Raw genomic sequence first — 7,736 nt, 5'->3', positions numbered from 1 at the left:
GAATATTTTTGATGTGTTGGTTGACACGTTTATAACACCACCTCATTTCGGAGAACTCGTTATTTTATGTGGTGATACGATCATTTGCATGAATGCATATTAGTGATTTTCCTTGCTGTTGGGAATGTATATACTTGTGATGGTAATCATCCTCATGTGCCTTGCATGCATGCCGGAAAGGAATCCGGGAAAGCCTCTGCCTTGGGTAGGCGTGAGCTTGTCGCCGGTCTCCATCGGGACGGTTATGTCCGGTATGGCATAGTAAGGTATAATGGGTGGTGATTTTGTTGGTCGAAATATATTTGATATACATGTCATGCAGGGAATTTATAAGCCTCCTGAGTTGGCCATAGATCGAGTATTGTTCTGGTAACCCCCATACTTGTTTCGTACTGCCACTAGTCCCTACCGTAGGTGGGCTATGGTTCAGTAAGTTGTTAACCCTTGTTTTGGCACACACCGTACAGAGAGGCCATGGTGGAAGATACCGGTTGTAGCCGGTAGGCATGCCACCTGGTCCGGGGACATGGGTGTATCCGGTTGGGACCGAGAGGGGGGCACCCCTTAGAGCGCGCAATAGAAATTTGATCCCATGCTACGCGAGGTTGTAGCCTCCCCACTTAGAGTTTTGCTTAACAGGTGTCATGGGTGATTCCAGACATGAGTAAAAGCTGGTGTGTGCAAGTCAGATGTGTTTCAATTAAAAGACCGTAGACGGAATTAGTCCGATGGACTAAAGGAATCCGTTACTCGTGGTAAAGAGTACACTCTCTGCAGAGATATTAAACCTATTCGAATAGCCGTGTCCATGGTTAAGGATTACAGTCTGGGATGGGTCAAGTGTCGGTCTTAGTGTCGGTCTTCGGAGGAGAAACCACTAAACTCGAATATTGATGATGACATGTGATATATGATGGTTATGATTGTTATCATTATGGACTAACCGTTTGCATTGTTTGAAATAATGAATATCCCTGGGAAGGTACCACCTCCTGGATATTCACTATGATTATAAGCCCTTTATGTGGCGTCGCTCAGACGCCCGACTGTGGCATGCTTGTTATTTTATTTACTTTATAAGCCCCTTACGTGGTGTCGCTAAGACGCCTGACTGAGGCATGCTCACTTTTACTATCCTTTCGAGACGTCGCTTCAGACATCCGATCGGTGCATTTTATTTCTATTCTGTCATTGCATATTCCGGTTGCATATAAATAACCTGCTTGCATGCATCAAGATTTTATTTATGACTGACAATGTGATCATAGAATATTTCAGTGTATGTTGATCAATTATGTTATACATGTGTTCTTAATGTTTGCGAGTACATTCAAAGTACTCACTTGCTTGTCCCTGGCTATTGTCTTGGCCAGATTGCTTGCTTGGAGAGGAGCGTGGCGATGACAGCCTCGGGACCTAAGCAACGGTGATAGCAGCCTCGCAAAGATAGGAGTTAATCTGGTCAGCTGTTCCTGTGGGAAATGGAGTCCCATAGACCGTGGTGATCCACAAACCGCTTCCGCCCTCAACCACTAGAAACCATTTGATGTACTCATAGGCCACAATGGTCTTGTACTACATATTTTGCACTTTTGCTTGGAATTTCTGTAACAAGTCGGTGCCTCATCAGCTAACAGTAATCCTGGGGCTGGTGAGCACAACGGCCCTTTTCTGGAAATTAGAGCCTGGAAAACCGGTCGTGACAGACTTGGTATCAGAGCCAGGCTGACCATTGGCTAATCCTATCTAGCCGGGTCGAAAAATCTAGGTAAACCAACCCACCAGGCCATAACCAAACCCCAGCCAAGCTTCTCATGCAGGATAGCCACACTGTGACCCCGACACTTTTTGCAGTCAGTGCCCAACCTATCAACCTAACCTGTCGCTCATGCGCCAGTGACCGAATCCTGAATAGTCTTTTCGCAAGCGTGCGAAGGAAGACTCCGTCCCCTTTTCTATAAAAGGGCACGCTAGCCCCAACTCAGCACAACACAGCCGCTACCCAAACCGAGCCACAATGCCTGGCCCCGTCGTGCACAATGAGACCACAGCAACCAACCTTGGAGGCTTTGTGACCATACTCGCAAACCTCACCCGTCGTGCCTATGCGTTAGAAGAGCCCCCGGAATATGTTGTGTACCAAGGACCCATGAGCAGTGAGAGCCGACAATTCTGGGCCACTGTACACATCTACGGTAGGGGTCTAGCGCCCCTACAGGTTCACCGGAAGGACAACTTCCTTTGAGCCTCAAGCCATCCAACTAGCTGCTCGAGAAGCTATAGTTCATCTCCGGCACTTGTTGCCCAGAGTTAACTGTCGTTCGTTCCACTACTACCCCAGACGTGAAGGGTATGGTAGACCACCCCAAGTTGCCAACGGAGATCACGAGGCAGATCCTGCATTGTTGCATCTAGTGCGCTATGTAGGTGCACTAGAGGAACTATTCGATCAAATCACCATTGATCTAATCGCAGCTCGTGGAGAGCTGGTTCGTCAAGCCCCGGCGAGAGAATAGAACGAGCCCAACGCCGACAACCTAGTCGTGCTATTTGGACACCCGATCGAGTCCCTGAGATCTGCCCCAGCCGTCAGCCAAGGTGCCTTGATGACCCCAGAAGTGCTTCGTCGCCTCTTGGGAGCACACTCCAACGGGGTTGTGGCCAACAATCCCCGAGATGGTCATCATCGCTACCCCGAGCCTGCAGCCCCTCAACCCACTCCAGCTATCCCGACAGTGAGACCCGAAGAGAAGCCTCGACATCCACAAGGCACGCCCGCTTGGATATGAACGAGGTAGACTAATTTACTCGATTAGTACCGAGCCTTAGTACGGCCACGCCCTGTATTTGTGTGTCGCCATGATTGAATGATGTTTGCTTGAGCGCCTCGATTTTTTTTACCATGCTTGTGTACGTCGGTGAACGGTTGCATTTTACTTCGAGCGCACCAAAAACCAACCCCGGCCACACAAAGTTTGTGCTATGAGTAAGCTTTTTGGTTCCAACTAACAGGGAAGATATTTTTGAAAAAACAACCCTTATCAAATCTCGAGGACGAGATTTTTCTTAAGGGGGGTAGTGTTGTGACACCCCAAATTTTTGACCTTGTTTTATTAATTAAAATTTTGCCAGGAAATTAAAACTTTTATTTTCTGGGCTCCCTTTTTATTTTTGAACCTTTTCCTCCCTTGATTTATGGAGTTTTTCCCCAAAGTGAAAACTTTTCAAATATGTTTTTGGACTTGTTTAACCTCTCAAGAAAAACTTTTCTTTTATTAGTAGAACTAATTACATAATTAATTTGCTTGATCTTTATTTTCTTGAAAAATGGTTTTTCCAAGGTTACATGGCCATATTTGAACTACAACCATTTGATAAATTCACTTAAAGTTCCAACCAAAATTTGGAGATGTCATGTGATGTTTTTAAATCACTTTTATACAAAAATATCTTTTATTCATGAAATATTTTGAGCTCTGCACCCAATTTTCTTCTCTGGTCCAGAGTGCAATTTTTCACTACAACTAATTTAAATATTTCTTTCTAGCCTCCACCAAAATTATGGGATGTTGATAGTAAAATATGATTCAACATTATGCAAAAACCTAGTGCTGTTCTTTGAAATTTTTGAGTGAATCAACCTCATTTTCATTCTGGTCCAGCCTTGTGATTTCTACTACAACCCTATTTATTTTTGCTCCAGTGACCTTGTGCCTTCTCCTACTTGTAGTAAACCCTACAAGACCCCTAAGTCCAGGAGCATGCACCCATTTGAATATTTTTGGTTCATAAGATAATGCCATTTATCTCCTGTCCAGAATTGTAGTTTTGCAAAACTTGCACTAACAAGTTTGTGCTTTTCACAAACTAACCTCACCACCCTCTTATTCATCTAAAGAGACCCCACTCTGGAAGTTTTGGCCACTCCAAGAAATGCCAAGGTGCCTGTGGCATTTTGTCAAACACCTAGAGTGCATGAACAGCTTTGACATGAATTTTGTCATTGCACTGTGAACTTGCACCTCTGATCAAACTAACCTGTCCACTAGACTCCCAGTTACTCCTAACCTAGGTCTGCTAAGTGCCAGCCTCACCCAAGCCCTGTGGCATGCATTGGCATTTCGTCGAGCATGTTCCATGCGTGCTCTGGGCGCGAGCAGAGCACGCGTTTTGCACGTGCCGCGCCCGAGCCAATGCATCGCGCCCCTGGTTTTACCCACTGCAGAGCCGCGCCACGCACTCCCCTTCTCACCGCATCACGCCAAGCCGCCCCTCGCCACGTCCCCGGCAAGCCAGGAGCTAGCCGCCATGGCCGCCCGACAGCCCCTGCTCATGTCGGCGCCGCCCGAGCCTCTCCCGCTCGCCACCTGCCCCCTGGAACAGCGCGAGCTCATCCACAAGCGTGTCCACTAGCGCTCGTCGCCGCCACGACGCCCTAGCTACAGAATGGCGGTCGCCGACGACCTTATCCGCGGCCACCGTCGCAACCGACCCCGATCGCCTATTTAAGGAGCCCCGAGCTCGTCTCCGCACGCAGGCAGTCCCAAGCCATCTCCCTAGGACCCCCGTTGGCAGCCAATCGACCCGGGGAGGTCTCCTTCCCCATCTCCGGCAACCACGACCGCCGCCACTGCCTTGTTCATTCTGGCACCACCAGGGCCTCCCCCTTTTCGTTCTCTTCACCAAGAACTCCCTCTTCCTCCCGTGAACCATTCCCCCTGCTCGATTTTGATCGGGACTCACCGCGGGAGAAAAATCACTTTGCCCGACGGCCACCGTCCGCCGCGAAGCTCGCCGCCGGTAGCTCCGTCCACCCCCGAGACCGTAACGACTACCGGAGTGACCGTCTCGATCCCCTGAGCCCGCGGGTGACCTCCGTTTCCCGAACGATGCCGCCGTTTGCCGGCGAGCATCGCCGGAGTCCCGCCTCCTCTCGGGGCAGAGGAAGAGGAGGGAGGTCGACTAGTCAAACCTGATCAGTGGGTCCCCCGGGCCCACTGTCAGTGACTCACATGCCGCCCACGCTGGATAAGTGGAGGCGTAAAGGCTCAAGTACGTCTCCTCTGTGCGAAAGCGTAATTCCATTCGAACCGTTTTCTTTTCTGGATTTTCTTTTAAAAACAGATTTTGACCAGAGCTTTGACTGTCTATAACTTTTTAAATATAACTCCAAATGAATTGATTCTTTTTCCTACATCTCTCAAATTCTGTCTAGTTTATTTTAAGATTTATTTGAAAATTTTCCAAACAACTTTTTTGTACTGTTTTTGAAATATGTGTTATTTGCATATTTTTGAAAATAGGATTTTTGAAGAGAAGAAAGCTTTCAAAAGATTTGGAGTGCACCCTGTCTTTCCACACCATGAAGGCAAGCATCTTGAACCCTGGCAAGAATATTTTTGATGTGTTGGTTGACACGTTTATAACACCACCTCATTTCGGAGAACTCGTTATTTTATGTGGTGATACGATCATTTGCATGAATGCATATTAGTGATTTTCCTTGCTGTTGGGAATGTATATACTTGTGATGGTAATCATCCTCATGTGCCTTGCATGCATGCCGGAAAGGAATTCGGGAAAGCCTCTGCCTTGGGTAGGCGTGAGCTTGTCGCCGGTCTCCTCGGGACGGTTATGTCCGGTATGGCATAGTAAGGTATAATGGGTGGTGATTTTGTTGGTCGAAATATATTTGATATACATGTCATGCAGGGAATTTATAAGCCTCCTGAGTCGGCCATAGATCGAGTCTTGTTCCGGTAACCCCCATACTTGTTTCGTACTGCCACTGGTCCCTACCGTAGGTGGGCTATGGTTCAGTAAGTTGTTAACCCTTGTTTTGGCACACACCGTACAGAGAGGCCATGGTGGAAGATACCGGTTGTAGCCGGTAGGCATGCCACCTGGTCCGGGGGCATGGGTGTATCTGGTTGGGACCGAGAGGGGGGCACCCCTTAGAGCGCGCGATAGAAATTTGATCCCATGCTACGCGAGGTTGTAGCCTCCCCACTTAGAGTTTTGCTTCACAGGTGTCATGGGTGATTCCAGACACGAGTAAAAGCTGGTGTGTGCAAGTCAGGTGTGTTTCAATTAAAAGACCGTAGACGGAATTAGTCCGATGGACTAAAGGAATCCGTTACTCGTGGGTAAAGAGTACACTCTCTGCAGAGATATTAAACCTATTCGAATAGCCGTGTCCATGGTTAAGGATTACAGTCTGGGATGGGTCAAGTGTCGGTCTTAGTGTCGGTCTTCGGAGGAGAAACCACTAAACTTGAATATTGATGATGACATGTGATATATGATGGTTATGATTGTTATCATTATGGACTAACCGTTTGCATTGTTTGAAATAATGAATATCCCTGGGAAGGTACCACCTCCTGGATATTCACTATGATTATAAGCCCTTTATGTGGCGTCGCTCAGACGCCCGACTGTGGCATGCTTGTTATTTTATTTACTTTATAAGCCCCTTACGTGGTGTCGCTAAGACGCCCGACTGAGGCATGCTCACTTTTACTATCCTTTCGAGACGTCACTTCAGACATCCGATCGGTGCATTTTATTTCTATTCTGTCATTGCATATTCCGCTTGCATATAAATAACCTGCTTGCATGCATCAAGATTTTATTTATGACTGACGATGTGATCATAGAATATTTCTGTGTATGTTGATCAATTATATTATACCCGTGTTCTTAATGTTTGCGAGTACATTCAAAGTACTCACTGGCTTGTCCCTGGCTATTGTCTTGGCCAGATTGCTTGCTTGGAGAGGAGCGTGGCGATGACAGCCTCGGGACCTAAGCAACGGTGATAGCAGCCTCGCAAAGATAGGAGTTAATCTGGTCAGCTGTTCCTGTGGGAAATGGAGTCCCATAGACCATGGTGATCCACAAACCGCTTCCGCCCTCAACCACTAGAAACCATTTGATGTACTCATAGGCCACAATGGTCTTGTACTACATATTTTGCACTTTTGCTTGGAATTTCTATAACAAGTCGGTGCCTCATCAGATAACAGTAATCCTGGGGCTGGTGAGCACAACGGCCCTTTTCTGGAAATTAGAGCCTGGAAAACCGGTCGTGACACAATCAGGCCTGTAAGCCTGCAATGGAGAGGAGCTCGAGAGGGGTGCGGCAGTGGGGCTTATAAACCACTGCGCACCCCTCTCAACTAGCGAGGTGGGACTAAACTTTCGACGTAGCAGCCGCACAAGGCCTTTGGTCCTGGTTGGTGGCACCAACCGGGACTAAAGGGGGGCATTGGTCACGGTTTGTGGCACAAACCGTGACCACTGCCCCCGGTCCCGGTTGGTGGCACCAACCGGGACTAATGCCCACCTTTAGTCCCGGTTGCTGCCACGAACCGGGACTAAAAGCTCTGCTATATAAGTCCACACTTAGGAAATTTTCGCCAACTGCTCCATTCCCCATCGCCGACGCCGCCAGGCTGCTCGTCCTCCTCGTCGCTGTCGCCGTGCCCTGCCCCATCCCCGCGTGCTTGCCGTCGCTGCGCCCTGCCCCGTCGCTGTCGCCGCGCCCTGTCGCTGTCGTCGTCGTCGCGCTCTCCTGCCCGTCGCCGGCCGCCCTGCCCTGAGCTCGCTGCCGTCCGCCCTGCCCCGAGCCCCGCCTCCTTGTCCCCGTCGCCGTGTGCCGCCCCGAGCCCGTGGCCGTCCCCGTCGCCGTGTGCCACCTCGAGCCCGTCGTCCCCGTCACCGCGTGCCGCCCC

The sequence above is a fragment of the Triticum dicoccoides genome, chromosome 2A (genome assembly GCF_002162155.2).
Source record: "Triticum dicoccoides isolate Atlit2015 ecotype Zavitan chromosome 2A, WEW_v2.0, whole genome shotgun sequence".
NCBI lineage: Eukaryota > Viridiplantae > Streptophyta > Magnoliopsida > Poales > Poaceae > Triticum > Triticum dicoccoides.
The sequence above is the reverse complement of the archived record's forward strand: the minus strand, read 5'-3'. Positions refer to the sequence as shown.